Consider the following 13,421-nt stretch of genomic DNA (forward strand, 5'->3'; position numbering starts at 1 on the left):
CTGAGGATCAAAGTTCCGGCCTAGGCAGGAATGTCCCTTGAGGTTCTTATCCAATAAACCACCACAAAGCTGGAAGAGGAGCTGTTGCTCAAGTGGTAAAGCACCAGCCTGTAGGACAGAGAGCCGAGGCTCTGAGTTCAAATCCCAGGGCCCTCACCAAAAAATACATACATAAACATAAAAATTCAATGGCAAAAGTGGCTGGGCGGTGTTTGCCCAGCCTGCGCGAGGACCCTGGGCTCCACTTCAACCCCACCAATGAATCATACAATGCAAAACAAACTGAAAGAAACTTACCAAACAAAGAGTGGGACGCTGGAGTGGAGAGATCAGTCAGGGAACCGGGGATGGGCACAGGGTCCGGGTGGAGTGGGCCCTCCCTCCATTTCCAAGCCACAACCCCCCTCCCCCCCTCCTTTGGTAGCCTGGGAAAGAGTCGGTCAAAGGCTGCCTGGTTTCTGGTGCCCCCTCGTGGCTATGGCTGGTATAACAAGAAGGGCCAGACCATTGGTTTTGGCGGGTCTCCCATCCATCCTTCCTCCCTTCCTTCCTTCCTTCCATCCATCATTTTAAAGCAGTGTTGGAGTTTGAATGCAGGGGCTCATACTTGCTTGGCAGATGTGCTCTACCACTTGAGCCATGCCTCCCTACTTGTTTTTGCCCATCCTGGGGCTTGAACTCAAGGTCTGAGCTTCTTTTTTGCTCGTCTATTGCTCTACCACTAGAGCCACAGCACCATTCCGGCCTTTTCTGTGTATGTGGTGCTGAGGAATCGAACCCAGGGCTTCATGCACGCTAGGCAAGCGCTCTACCACTGAGCCACAGGCCCAGCCCCCCCATTGTGTTGTTGTTTTGTGTTAGCCATTGTGACAGATAGAATCTGTCTTTCCGCTGCTGGAGACCAAGCTCCTCCTTTCTCTGCCTCCTGTGTAGGTGGATGATGGTCACACACCGACACTGGCTTGGGGATTGAGATTGGGGGTGGGGGGGGGAGGGAGTCTCACTAACTTGTGCAAAGAACTAAAAAAAAAAAAAAAAAAATCCCTGCAAATGTGCCGGATGGGAAGGGGCAGCCGGTGTGCTGACTAATCTGTTGGCTGGGTTTCCCAGTGTGCTTTGGGGGAACCACACGGCAGGTGCAAAGGCCCTGTGGCTGCAGACTCCAGGAGGACAGTAGGGGAACCAGGGAGGAGGGAGGGGCCAAACTGCTCATTCCTTCACCTCTTCCCACCCCAGTGTTTCCTGAACACCTCCTCTGTGCTCCCCTTGGCTGGTCCAGGGCACAGGCACAGAGAGGAACCCAGTAGTCCCGGTGTCTGGGCATGCAGGGGTTAAGGCCAACGGTTACCACATGAGTTTGCCTGGCCTTGCAACACACACACACACACACACACACACACACACACACACACACGCGCACACACACACAGCCTCGCCCTTACCCGGCTGCCTGCCCAGGTTTCCTACTGGCTGCACCTGACACAGGCCCTACCCTCCCGTGCTGTCGTTCGCCCAGGGAGGAGACGCGGGGTGCACAGGCCACCAGGCCAGAGCTGCGAGCCGGGGTCCCCTCCCCGCCCGTGCCAGCCGGGCACCCCGGGCCGGGCACCCACGGGGGCTGCGTGGTGTTACAGTCCATCCTGTTCATAGGAGAGGTAAGTACCCCCACCCAAACCTGCTCTGCCCACCTCCCAGGGAACCGGGCCTGGCCTTCTGGGGGGGCTACTGGGGAACCCACTTTTATCTGTGTGGTGCCCCAGTGAGCGGAAGCTGGCACCCCGCTGGGGCATGGGCATCTGGCATAGTTTCTTGGGATTACTGGTTCTCGTTTCTGCCTTGGCCACTTGCCCGGAACATGGGAGCCCCCCAGCCTTGAAGCCATCATTGTTGGTATAGGTGGTGGGGGGTGGGGGTGACGGGGTGGGGAGCAGGTGGGTCTCTGATGCCCCCCCCAAAGTAGAAAGAGTAAGCCCCCGCCGGAAGCTCCTACAACAGCCACCCAGCAGGTGAGCCGGGCAGGCACTCACTTGGGTCTATGGAATGGAGTTGGGGGTGGTTCCCCCAAGTTTCTGGCTGATGGCCTACCCCACCTCTTCCTTGTTGTGGACCTCGAGTTTGGGGGGCGGTGAACGTTGCTCCCCTAAAGTGAGAAATGCAGGCTGGGCCGGCAGAGGGGGCACAGTGTCACAGCTTTGGGGTGACAAGATTTTCTGGGTCACTGATTGGCACAGGAGAGGAAGGAGGGGAGGTCCCCGGAGAGCGGGGTCAGGTGGCAGCTCCGGCTCTTTTGTCCAGGTCCCCCGGGGCCCGGCGGGCACTTGGGTTACCGCGGGGGCCGGGCTGGGGCTGGGGCAGGAGGCGCCCAGCTCCGCCCGCTGTGTGTGTTTTTTGTTTAATATCTAATTTTGTTGCTATTATCCACGTGTAGCAAAGAGGGGTGACCATTGCGAAAGCCAGGGGATGAGGACGTTTGTTGTTTTGGATGGTGTCATCCCTTCCTTTCCACCGGTGTGTTTTGATTTTCTTTTTTCCTCTTCTCTTCCTTCCTTCCTTCCTTCCTTCCTCCCTTCCTTCTTTGTCTTCCTTTCTTTCCTTCTTTCTTCCTTCCTACCTTTTTTTTCTTTTTTCATGCCAGTCCTGGGATTTGAACTCAAGGCTGTCTCTGAGCTGTTCTGCCCAAGACAGGTGCTCTACCACTTGAGCCATGTCTCCACTTCTGGCTTTTTGATGGATAACATGGAGGTAGAAGTCTCTTGGACTTTCCTGTCCAGGCTGACTTTGAGCCATGATCCTCAGATCTCAGCCTCCTGAGGAGCCAGGATGTGTGTGTGTGTGTGTGTGTGTGTGTGAGTGTGTGTGTGTGTGTGTGTGCGTGTGTGTGAGTGTGTGTGTGTGTGTGTGAGTGTGTGTGTGTGTGTGTGAGTGTGTGTGTGTGTGAGTGTGTGTGTGTGTGTGAGTGTGTGTGTGAGTGTGTGTGTGTGTGTGTGAGTGTGCGTGTGTGTGTGTGTGTGTGAGTGTGCGTGTGTGTGTGTGTGAGTGTGTGTGTGTGTGAGTGTGTGTGTGTGTGTGTGTGTGAGTGTGTGTGTGTGTGTGTGTGCGTGCGTGCGTGCGTGCGTGCGTGTGTGTGTGTGTGTGTGTGTGTGTGTGTGTCCTGGGGTTTGAACTCAGTTTGGGTGCTGTCCCTTAGCTGTTGTCACTCAAGGCTAGCATTCTGTCACTGGAACCACAGTGCCACTTCCGGTTTTCTGGTGGTTTATTGGAGATAAGAGTCTCATGGCCTTTCCTGCCCAGGCTGGCTTTGAACCACAATCCTCAGATCTCAGCCTCCTGAGTACCTGGGATGACAGGCAGGAGCCACCAGTGCCGGGTGGCCTGTTTTCTTTTTTGTACAAGGGGTCAGAAATGACCACACGGTAGGGCCACGCAGAACAGGGACAGCATCACAGATGTGGCGTCATGCTGGCATGGGGGGAGGGGTAAGCTGCCTGTCCTCAAATCAGAGTGAAAAATGCCAAGCAGGTCTGACTGCTCCATCTGATTCCTGACCTGGTACCGGACCAACCCCAGCTCAGAGAGGGCCGGCCACTGACCTGGAGCTGCACAGCAATGCCAGGCAGCTCAAGCCCTCAATACAGAAGCACAGAGGCCTGGACGCTGCCTTTGCCCCGCTGGACGCCTGCACGGGCCCTGGCTTGCCTGGCTCACGCTTCCAGGCCACCCTGAATTCTGGGAAAGGTCCCAGGCGGGGATTTCTGGCCCAAAGGCTTCCTCCAGGCCTGGCTCAGTGCCAGGGAGCTGTGTTTGTGCAGGGTGGAGTCTGACACCCTTTGGAATGGACTGAGGTTAGTGAAGACATGGTGGCCGGGAAGGGCTAGCCAGGAAGTGAGCGAGCATTTATTTAACACTTACTGCTTAGACCTTTGTTCTGGTGAGATTTGTGTTCTGGAGGTGGTGTGTGTGTGTGTGTGTGTGTGTGTGTGTGTGTATGGGGGGGGAGACAGAGAAGAAAGGAAAAACCTAATCAATGCATCATTGGTATCATCACCGTGGTGGCAAGGGTGAGAGATTAAAAAAAAAAAAATCCATTCTAAATATGAGCCTGTGCAAAGGTCCTGGGGCAGCCTGAGCTTGGTGAGCTGGAGGAGCCAGGAGGCCTGTGTGGTTGCAGCAGGGGCCGGGAGGGGCGCGGCCATGGTGCAGGGCCTTGGTGGGGCTGCAGGGAGGACTTGGGCTTTGCCCTGAGGGAGGTGGGAACCATGGAGGGCTGTGGGCAGAGGAGGGAGGGACTGGACTCAGGGTGAGGGTGAGGGAGAGGGAGACGGGCCGGGGTAGGGGGCCGGAGAGGTCCAGGCGGAGCCGATCCAGGTGCACACAGGGGGTGGGGAGAAGTGGGTTGGATTCAGGGCAGATTTGGGTAGACGCCCAAGACAGGGGCCGAGTCTGGAGGGCAGAGGGGCTGGGGAGGGGACAGGAAGGAAAAGTGATTGGTGGCAGCAGGTAAGGGTCACCTCAATCTTTGGGTCTAATGATGGTAGAGGATCATTTCCTTCCTTTCCTTCCTTCCCTCCCTCCCTCCCTCCCTCCCTCCCTTCCTTCCTTCCTTCCGTCCTTCCATCTTGGGGCTTGAACTCAGGGCCTGGGCACTGTCCTTAAGCTCTTTTTTGCTCAAGGCGAGCACTCTACCGCCTGAGCCACAGCACCACTTCCGGTTTTCTAGTGGTTCATTGGAGATGAGAGTCTCATGGACTTTCCCGCCCCGGCTGGCTTTGAACTGCAATCCTCAGATCTCAGCCTCCTGAGCAGCTAGGATGACAGGTGCCCCCAGCTCCTCCTCTCCCTCTGCTGTTTGAAAAGGGCAGAGGAGGGAGGGAGGTGGGGAGAGGAAGAGAGAAAGGGAGGAGAGACACCTATGAAGGAGGTTTCCAGAATCTCCCCACTCCTCTGTCCAGCCCCCCATTTCACCTGAATGCATTCAAACCCCTCAGCTCTGCTCCCCGCACCCCCGTGCTCCCCACAGCAGCCACCAGAGGGCGCGCGTGGACACAGAGTCCGGTCCCTCCCTCCCCTGCCCACAGCCCCCCATGGCCCGCACCTGGGGGGCGGTCAAAGCCCACAGGACCCTGCACCACCCGTTTCGTCCCCTCCCTGCCTCTTCCTTCCCCTCCACCCCTTCTCAAGGCTTCTCTAAAGCCCAGGCTCCACGCGGCCCCAGGGCCTTTGCACACCCTCACCTGGGAACACCTGAGTTCTCAGGGCCCCTTCCTGCTCGGTTCCCGGTGCCCGGATCCTTCCCCACCCCCACCCCTCCCCTCCAGGCCGCTCACTCCTGTTCCCGGTCCAGCCAGCTCCTCCGAGCAGCCCGGGTCCCTCACCTCTCAGAAGGTTCTACCTCGGTGACTTGGTGACTTGAGGATCGGGAGCTTGTGTCACTGCTGGCTGTGTCTCCTCACGACCCCCCCCAACCCCCGGCCCTGAATGGACAGAGACGGGGAGGGGGGAGGGAGGGAGGGTGCAGCTTCCTCTCCAGGCCATTCTTAAGGTTCTGGTCGGACCTGTTAGACCACGGATATGACCTCAGCCTCCTGCAGGGGAGCAAAGCGGCCTCCCTTCCCCCGACCTCAGCCCTGCAAGCCCTCCAGGACCCCCTCCCCCCGACCTCAGCCCTGCAAGCCCTCCAGGACCCCTCCCCCCGACCTCAGCCCTGCAAGCCCTCCAGGACCCCTCCCCCCGACCTCAGCCCTGCAAGCCCTCCAGGACCCCTCCCCCCGACCTCAGCCCTGCAAGCCCTCCAGGACCCCTCCCCCCGACCTCAGCCCTGCAAGCCCTCCAGGACCCCCTCCCCCCGACTCAGCCCTGCAAGCCCTCCAGGACCCCCTCCCCCCGACCTCAGCCCTGCAAGCCCTCCAGGACCCCTCCCCCCGACCTCAGCCCTGCAAGCCCTCCAGGACTCCCTCCCCCCGACCTCAGCCCTGCAAGCCCTCCAGGACTCCCTCCCCCGCCCCCGTCCCCTTGGCACCCCTGGGCTCCCCGCTGAGGACCTCCCCCCAGACGAAGCGGTGGAGCCAGGGTCCTGGCATGGATATTTCGAGAAGGAACCCCCGCCATGCATGGGTGGTGTGGGTCCAGGGCCTCCATCCAGGCTGGGGGGGGGTTGTGGGAAGGGAAGCGCTGGCTTCACCCTCTCCAAAGCCCTGGCTGGATTTGAACACAGCGATCAGGAATCCTGGAGGGGGGGCTCCTCCCCTCCGGCAGCGGACCCACAAACAGGACTGCAGCCTGCTTCCTGCTTTTGGCCGGTATGAGGGTTTGAACCCGGGGCCTCGTGCTTGCTAGTTGGCTTGCTGTGGCCCGAGCCACGCCCCTTCACGCCAGAGCCACGCCCCTGCCACTTGGACCACGCCCCCAGGCCGCTAACGTTCCAGGCCACGCCCCTGCGGTTTGAACCACTCCTTGTGTTTGGCCACGCCCCCACGGCGTGAGCTACACTCCCACCACTTGGGCCACGCCTCCGCGGCTTGAGCCACGCCCCTTGCTGCTTGGGCCACACCCCTGTGAGTAAGGCCCGCTCCCAACATGTGGGCCGCGCCCCACAGCGTGGGCCCGGTCCCTCAGTTTCAACCCCTCCTCTCCGTTTGGCCACACCCTCAGTGCCGGGCTCCTGCCCCAATACTTGAGTTACCCTCCCACCACTTGGGCCACGCCTCTGCTGCTTTAGCCACACCCCTTACAGATTGGGCCACACCGGTGGATGAGCCACGCCCCAGTACTTAAGCCACGCCCTGCTGGGGACCCCGGCTCCTATCGCTCAAGCCACGCCCTCTCACGCTCTGCCACTTGGGCCACGCCTCTAATGTTTGAACCACTCCTCTAGCGTTTGGCCACGCCCCCACTGCTTGGCTCCATTTCCGCCCCTACCCCCCAAGCCTGAGCTACTCTCCCCTGGCTTGGGGCCCAGTTTCTGCAGCTTGAGCCACACCCCAGAGGCGGAGCCACGCCCCCATCACTTGGACACGCCCCTACTGCTTGGGCCACACCCCAGGGACTAAGCCACGCCCCACGACCTGGGCCACGCCCCGCTGGGCCACGCCCCTAGGATTTGAGCCACGCCCCTACCATGCCAATCACATCCTCTATCCTTTTTTTATTTTGGTCAGTCGTGGGTCTTGAACTCTGGGCCTGGGCGCTGTCCCTCAGCTCTTCAGCTCAAGGCGAGTGCTCTCCCACTTGAGCCACAGCGCCACTTCTGTTTTTTGGTGGTTCCTTAGAGATTAGAGTCTCAGGGACTTTGTTGCCCAACTGCCTTTGAACCACGATCCTCAGCCTCCTGAGTAGCTAGGATGACAGGTGTGAGCCACCGGTGCACGCTTTCCTCTATCCGTTGACCTCCCCCAACCCTTTATCCCTCTGGTCTTCTTGGGGATAAAGTCCCACTTTTTGCCCAGACCTGCCTGGACCAGGATTGGTCTATTTCTGTTTCCTGCCATAACTGGATTGACAGGCGAGCACTACCACATCCACTTACTGGCTGAGGTGGGGTTTTTGCCTGGACTGATCTCCAATCACAGGCGGCCGCCAGGGCAGGAATACTGGATTGTCCACCTACTTGTGTCACCTGCCGGCCACCTGTCTACCTGCCAGACCCAAGTAGTAACTGGTTCTGAGTAGTTCCAGCCAGGATCCTCAGGAAGGGAGGGAGTCTGGGGAGATACAGTTTTCTGTGACTCATTATAACAAACAGACAGAGATTTAAAAGACCTTCAGTCTTGTTCTACCTAAAATATATTTTTTTTCTTGTGTTTTCTTCTGGCTCCTACCTGTGGGTGGACAGTAGACACCCAGCCAGTTAAGATTTTTCAGTTATGGTGTTTCCTTAGCTGACCAGTTTTCATTGAGCAATCTGGGAGAGTCGTGGGCCATAACTGGCCCTTTCATCATTGATAAGATATGTGTGTTAGATTTACTGATAAAAATTTCCTCTGTGGCTGGTTGCTGGTGGCTCAAGCCTGTAATCTCAGCTACCCAGGAAGCTAGGATCTGAGGATCATAGTGGTTCAGAGTCAGCCCTGGTGAGAAAATTCATGAGACTCTTATCTACAATTAGCCAACAAAAAAGCCAGAAGTGGAGCTGTGGCTCCAGTAGTAGAGCTCCACCTTGGAGCAATAAAGCTAAGGGACCGTGCCCAGGCCCTGAGTTCAAGGCTCAGCACTTGTACAACAAACAAACAAACAAAAAAACCCCCCAAAACACCAATGTTCCCAACACTCTGAAGTCTGAGGCAGGAGGATCCTGACTTTGAGGCCAGCTTGGTCAAGTTTCTGTCTCAAAAACAACAGAAAATGCAGTGCTAAGTAGCTAGCACCTCAGGCTTGCTAAGCATGTTGATCACTTTTAGTTCTTGGAGGCGGATAGGATGGTCCCCATCTACAGATAAAGAAACTGAGGCACCAGCCCATTAAATGGCTTGCTAACAACTGGAGCTAGGAATCACACTACAAGTCTTATTCTAAGTACCTTTCATCCTTGGGATCACTCTGTGATGTCATTTCCTTCAATAATTGATGAAGAAATGGGTGTGCAGAGCCGGTGACCGACTTCCCTGGGGGTCACACAGCAAATAGGTGATAGAGCTGAGGTCGATTCAAAGATTTAGATCTGTCTGTCTCCGTCACTTGGCAAACTCTTAACCAACTTTTAAAACCCCAGCCGAAATGCCCTTCTTCTTTTACAAGAACCCTTCCCTAAGTTCGCCAAAGTTCGCCTGGGTTTCACCACTGCCGTTCCCCGTTCTGACCTTAGACCAAAGGGAGAAAGGGTGTTTATGCCCACATTTGCCTCCTCGACCTTGGGCGTGGGGTAGGGCACGGTATTTTTTATTTTTATTTTTATTTTTAGACCGGGAAGGAATGTGTGGGTGGAGCCACCGCCAGCCCCGCCCACCCAGCACCCTCCCGAGGCCGCCTTGCCCGCTCTGGGGCCATCCTTCCTGAGTCCAACCCGAATCTCAGACCCTAAGGGCCAGGCCTGGGGTCAGAGAGAGGCCTGACCTTTACCCTTTGGGACTCAAGAATTCCCTCCTCCTTCTGTGCCCCTCCAGTACCCAGCCCCATGCTGGGTGTGCCCCGGATCCCTGAGGCTGGGGAGCCCAGGACCCGAGCCTCTGGACTCGGGGCCTCAGTTTCCCTTCTCTGAAATGCTGTGAGCGGCCAAGCCCACCCCTGGGGGAGATGGGTCTGTTGGGTTTAAGGTAACCCGACGAGGGTCTGAGGCTTCCAGCTCTGCACGGAGGCCCGGTCCTTAGGGGCCTCCCCGAGGACGAAAACAACACAAAACACAACTCAGGCCCCCGACCCGCAAAACCCCACCTCGCCAGCCCCCGGCTCCGGCCCTCGCGCGGCCCGATCCAGTCCGGGTCTTCCTGGCAGCCTCGCCGCGCGGCTCCCCCAGTCCCGGCCATTGGCAAAGGCTCGGCTGCCTGGAAAACACGAACTGGATTTTCCCATTTCCCGGAACCCGGAGCCTAGGACGGAGGCCGAGGGCCCGGGGCGGCCGCTCCCCGCTTCCCGGGGGCGGGGCCGGGGCGGGGCGGGGCGGCGGGCGACCGGGAGGAGGAACGCGGGCAGGTGCAGCCGACAGCGGCCGGTTGGGCAGCAGAGGGGCGAGGGCGAGACCCTCCACCCCGCCACGACCCTCCTCAGCTACCTGCTCTCATCGGGGTCCGGGGCGATTGACGGTTTCCAGGCCCCCCCTCCCCGCGGGCTAGAGCCCCGGGGTGGACCATGGCGGTGAGATTCCAGGCGAGTAGGCCGAGGGGGAGGGAGGGGGTGAGGGCGAGACGTGGATGGCGGTCCGACCCAGGACCCCCTGAAATACCCTCTTGCAAGGCGGGGAAACTGAGGCCCGGGAGGGGGGGACACGAGACGACTTGGCCGGGGGGGGGGGCTGCCCAGCGAGGTGTGTCCGTGTCTCCCACGGCTACCTTGGGTTTCTTCTACTCATTTCTCCAGCCCTGGGTTCAAATCCTGCTTCAGTTCAGTTCCCCCCCCCAGGTTCAAATCCTGATCTTCTCTGCTCCGCAGACCTGGGTTCGAATCCTGCGTCGTCTGCGGCCGCCCGGTGGGCGGTGGGCGGAGCTTCGTGGGAGGGTCGGGGAGGGGAAGGACGGGCCGGGGCGGGAGGAGGAGGCCGAGGTCCTGGGCCCCCCTGGGCTCTCGCGGGACCCCCTTGAGCCCTAGGACCGCCTGCATGCACTGAGCACCTACTGTGTGCAGCACCTTTAACCTAAGGCGTGGCGAGGCCCGAACCCCCCCCCACCCGGGGGAGGGGACCTCAGGAAGGGTAAACTGAGGCTGCACCAGTGGATGGGTAACCCCGAGCTCTAACCCCCCCAGATCCGATCGAGGGCCCCGCCCCCACCCCGGGGCCCAGCGCCCCTTCCCCTCCCTCCCGCCTTTGTTCCCGGTTCCCGGAGGTGCGGGGCGGCTCCCGCGGGGCGTTCTCGGGCAGGTGACAGGTGCAGGGGGCGGGGACGCCGCCCTCCAGGCTCCCCTGCCCAGGCCCCGGCTCTGGGGAGGGGCGGGGACTCCGGACACACCTGGCCTGGCCCAGCCCGCGTGGGGGAGCGAGGATCCCACTCAGTCAGGGAATCTTTGGGACCCTTCTCAGGGGCCAAGTCCCCCGCAGGGGGGAGCAATCGTGGGGTCCCAGAGCCCCCCAACCCCATACTAAGGGGAATGAGGGAGACCAGCTGGGTTCTGAGATACACATCTGGAGAGTGTGTGTGGGGGGTGAGTTTGTGTGGCCTTAGGGCTGTGACGGATGAATAGGAGTTGGGTTCATCGGGGCCCAGAAGGATTCAGAATGAATGAATAAAGCAGAAAGGGACAATATGGTGTCAGGTGCTCAGCTAGATGGAAGGGGGGGGGGAGGGAGTCTTCAGAGTCCTGGATGTTGGGGGGGGGTGTTCCCATGGGGGGGCGTGTCCTCAGGCTTAGGGAACAGCCTGGACCGAGGTTGGGAGGGCACCGAGGAGTTGAAGTCGACCAGGATCAGGCTTCAGGGCACAAGAGAGGGAGCCAAAGGCACACAAGCCACAAGCCCAGGCAGGCCCGGCCACCTGTGTCCCCGCCCCGCCCCCGCGCCACACGGGATTTCTTCAAGGAAAGCCAAGAAAAAGAAAATTCCAGAGTGGCATTTAATCATGCGAAGTATCACATCAAAGCCAGAGGGCTTGGGGGTTGAGAAAAACAAGCTCAGAAAAGAAATAAGAAAAGCAATGAGTAGAAGCAGAAGCCATTGGGGCTGGTGGTTAAGAGCCAGTCTTGACGGAGCTAGGAGTTCTTTCTTCTGGGCTGCTGTGTGACCTGGGGTGAATTTCTGAACCTCTTTGGGCCTCCCTGTCCTCTCCTGTGAAGTAGATATTTTTGTTGTTGTTTTGTCAGTCGTAGGGCTTGAACTCTGGGCTTGGGCGCTGTCCCTCAGCTCTTCAGCACAAGGAGAGCGCTCTACCGCTTGAGCCACAGCGCCACTTCTGGTTTTCTAAGTGGTTTATTGGAGATAAGAGTCTCACAGATTTTCCTGCTTGGGTTGGCTTTGAACTGCGATCCTCAGATCTCAGCCTCCTGAGTAGCTAGGATGACAGGCATGAGCCACCGGCGCCCGGCAGGTGAAGTAGATATTGTATCATGGTTGCTTTCTCGGTTTTTAGCAGTTCCATGGATGGGTGTGCAGCGCGTTATTCCTATAGCTAGTGTGGAATAGTGGGGTGTGTTTATAGTAGGCAAAAGTAGATATTATGTCGTTATTCTTTTTACTTTTTTGGGGGGGGGCAGTACCAGAGTTTGAACTCGGGGCCTCATACTTGATTGGCTAGTGCTCTGCCATGCGAGCCATACTTCTAGCACAGCTGTGTGCTGATGGTTTTGGAGATGGAATCCGAGCAGTTAGGGTTCCAGTCTTGGCCACTAGCGCGTCATTCATTGCTTCTCGCAACGGTGGCCGGGTCTCCTGAGGGTTGGATCTGCTTTCATAATCTGCCCGTTTCACCGTGTAGCCCAGGTGGGCCTCGAACTCACAATCCTGCCAGTGCTGCGTCTGTGCCTTGGTTTCCTCAATTATGATATGGTACAATACAGTGGTTCTACCATGGGGGACAGTGAGGTTGGACAAAGCGCTCTGTTTGTAAAGGAAGTGCTTTGTTTGTAAATCCATCCAGCCATCCAGCCATCCAGCCATCCACACATCCATCCATCCAGCCATCCATCCAGCCATCCATCCAGCCATCCACCCATCCATCCAGCCAGCCATCCAGCCATCCATCCAGCCAGCCATCCAGCCATCCATCCATCCATCCATCCATCCATCCATCCATCCATCCATCCAGCCATCCATCCATCCAGCCAGCCATCCACCCATCCATTCATCCAGCCATCCATCCAGCCATCCATCCATCCACCCATCCATCCATCCATCCATCCATCCATCCATCCACACATCCATACATCCACTCATCCACCCATCTATCCATTCACTCATCTACCCATCTGTCCATCCTCTCATCTATTTATCCATCCATTCACCCATCCATCCATCCACCTATCCACTGGTCTATCCATCTGTCCATCCATCTACCCATCCATCCATCTACCTATCTATCCATCTACCCATCCACCCATCCATCCATCCACTCATCCAGCCATCTATTCATCCATCTACTCATCCACCCATCCATACATCCATCCATATACTCATCTACCCAGCCACCCATCTGTCCATCCATCCATCCACCTATCCATCTACTCATCCATCCACCTACCCATCTATTGACTCATCAATCCACCCACCCATCTATCCACCCATTCATCTACCCATTCATCCATCCACTGATCCATCCATTTATCAGTCCATCTTCACACTCACCATCCATGTATCTAGCAAATATTTTTGGAACCCCTGGTCTATAAGACCCAGGTGTCATTCGAAGGACCAGGACTTATTTGTGAATGAGATAGACAGGTATCTCTTCCCCAGGAGCAGATATTCACAGAGGGAATGGACACTGAATAGATTTTTTTTAAATGTAGAGAATGTTTAAGTGTCTCACATTCTGTGAAGGGACATAGGCAGGCAAAGGTGACATGTTGCCAGTGTGAATGGTGTGATTTCACCTGGAAGATAAGCAAAGACCTTGAAAGGAGGTGGAGGCACAGTCTGTGCAAAGGTCCTGGGGCAGGATGGAGCCTGGTGTGTTGGAGGAGCAGCGAGGAGACCAGAGGAACTGGAGCAGAAGGAGTGAGACTCAGAGATGCAGGAGGAGGAAGAGAGGAACATGGGAACATGGGGCCTTGTGCGGGAGTGGGGGTGGGTGGGGGGTGGGGGTGTCTTGGGGTTGCAGGGAGGACTGGGGCTTTGACCCTGAGGGAGG

The 13,421-nt window shown here is 57.8% G+C and overlaps 1 protein-coding gene across 1 annotated transcript in view; it reads left to right on the top strand.

The window, feature by feature from the left end:
• Window positions 1-1,571: 1,571 nt before the first annotated feature.
• Window positions 1,572-13,421, top strand: part of Tjp3 (tight junction protein 3) — a 28,870-nt gene continuing 17,020 nt past the window's right edge. The window contains exon 1 of the mRNA XM_042693755.1: window positions 1,572-1,655. The gene's annotated coding sequence lies outside the window, so the exon portion shown is untranslated. The remainder of the gene's footprint in view (window positions 1,656-13,421) is intronic.

The sequence above is a fragment of the Dipodomys spectabilis genome, unplaced genomic scaffold (assembly GCF_019054845.1).
Source record: "Dipodomys spectabilis isolate Male_0828 unplaced genomic scaffold, ASM1905484v1 ptg000173l, whole genome shotgun sequence".
In the NCBI taxonomy this organism is placed as follows: domain Eukaryota; kingdom Metazoa; phylum Chordata; class Mammalia; order Rodentia; family Heteromyidae; genus Dipodomys; species Dipodomys spectabilis.